General features: G+C 41.2%; 1 protein-coding gene across 1 annotated transcript in view; it reads right to left on the bottom strand.

Annotated features, from left to right (window-relative positions):
- The window catches only part of LOC119900208, an 11,612-nt gene extending 10,042 nt beyond the window's left edge, over window positions 1-1,570 (bottom strand). Inside the window, exon 1 of the mRNA XM_038714969.1 lies at window positions 572-1,570. The gene's annotated coding sequence lies outside the window, so the exon portion shown is untranslated. The remainder of the gene's footprint in view (window positions 1-571) is intronic.
- Window positions 1,571-2,035: the final 465 nt, after the last annotated feature.

A 2,035-nucleotide genomic window follows, 5' to 3' on the forward strand; every position in this document is an offset into this window, starting at 1 on the left:
GGATCGCTGTTCATCAGAGTGAATGAGGCGCGAAACGGTGCGTCACACCGAACAGAAGTCGCACAACCGCACGTGAACTGGACACCCCCAACGCAGCCAACCGAAACAGATCAGTCATCCTCTTGCTGCTAAAAGTTAATATTTCTTATTTAATGGGCTATTTTGTTTTTATAGATATGTGAGATAGAATCCTTATGCATATCCTACATAAAATGATGTTTAAGCCATCCAAAAACCTGTGGGCCTACCGTATTCTGTCTAATAATCGTGATCTCAATATTGACCAAAATATTTCATGACATGATTTTTGCTAATGGATCAGCCCTACATCCTCCCGTGTGTGACCAGTTTACCGCCGGTTATTTATCTTTCTATTATCTAGTGCCTTAAATGCATGCTGATACACGAGAGGCACGAACTGGGGCTAAACTAGAGCCCGATCACCAATCAAATCCAGGTGATTTTTAACATCCCTCTCCTCTTTTCTCACCTGACAAACTGCACCACTGTTAACTGTTATTTTTCTAACTGAGAGTTCATTTTGAAGCACCGTATAAGATATTTTACCCACCTTGTTTTGCAGCTTTCCCCGCTTGTCTGGAAAAATCGCTGAGCATGTGTGGCCAGTGTGTCCCTCACTGCCTCAAATGTGGGACGGACCAAAAAACAAAAAGACACACGCAAGCCAACTGCATTTCCCTGCCTTTTTAACGCCGTTGTATTTACATACTTTTAAGAGCTGCTTGGGTAACACCTGATTCACGATCACCAAACGGGATCAAACACACCTCGAAGCCCGTTGCAGAACGTTGCAAGGAAACCGAAAATGTTACAAACCGGTGCAAAACGTTTTGAGATTGAACTCGCCCCAGGTCAACATAACGCGTTGGAATGCGTGCATGGGAAGTCAATTTGTCTATTCGCAGAATATCCTGACATTTTATAGCCTACACATCTCTGTAATAAGTTTCACCCTAAAGTCACCGATGCTATTAAGTGGCACCAATATTTCCATTAAAATCACTAACATTTAATTTAAAATAAAAATCTAATTACACGGATTATTTCTATTTATGATTTGTGACTATTTTGTCCCGTTTTCGGTCCTCTGGCGGGGGTTCAGCCGAGGCCGCTCCGGCTCTGCTCGTGTCCGCCTCCCTCCTCTCTACCTGGGGCCTCAGCAGCAGAAGAGCCCGCTGCTTATGACGAAACGATGCGTCAATCATTAAAAAACATGTTCCAGAGAGAAAACAACGACGCAGCTTCGCAAAACTATATGTAGAAAAAATAGCTTCACACACAAAAACAAAAACAATTATGCAATGTCGGAATTGTGACTTAAATACGAAGAAGAGAGAAACGGTTTCACTTTTGATTTTCAGGTTCGGCCTCAATAATCCGCTCGAAAAAAGTCCCGAAGCAGCAGAGAGGTCCTCAAAGGTCAACATCTTCGAAGAATATACCATTTTCCTGATTTATAAGCAAAGTATTTTCCTTCAGAGACATAAAATCCAGTCAAAAAAAAAAAACGTGCAGGGTTCAGCCAGCTGATTCCAGGAAGGGCTTCCTGGATTGCGTGATCCACGGAAGTTGCAGCACTGTCTCTTTTTTTAAATTATTTTTATTCAGGAACACGGCGGAAAACGTTACAATTCACCCCACAGTCTGGGTTAGTTGTAACATACCCTGAGATGAAATGTAACATTGTGTAATGAGGAATGAGAAAAATATGATATAGAAAAATTTTATTCAACACTTGATTATTTGATTTTTACTAAATTTGTGCGTGTGTGTGCGTGCGTGCGTGTGCGTGTGTGTGCGTGTAGGGGTGATCCAAGTAGCTTACTTACTTATTATCAGTTGTAAACATAATAACATATGTCTTGTATCGTCACAGTGGAGACAAATGGGGGTCCTGGATGCCTTATTGGCTCAGAAGCCTACAGGTCTTACACTAACATTTGAACATACAAATAAAACAATAAAACATTACTGTATGTGTGTCAGACATTGAAATTCAAAGACAACATATAAA

The sequence above is a fragment of the Micropterus salmoides genome, unplaced genomic scaffold (assembly GCF_014851395.1).
Source record: "Micropterus salmoides isolate LMB-PRFRI ecotype aquatic unplaced genomic scaffold, ASM1485139v1 Ms_hic_scaffold_13, whole genome shotgun sequence".
NCBI lineage: Eukaryota > Metazoa > Chordata > Actinopteri > Centrarchiformes > Centrarchidae > Micropterus > Micropterus salmoides.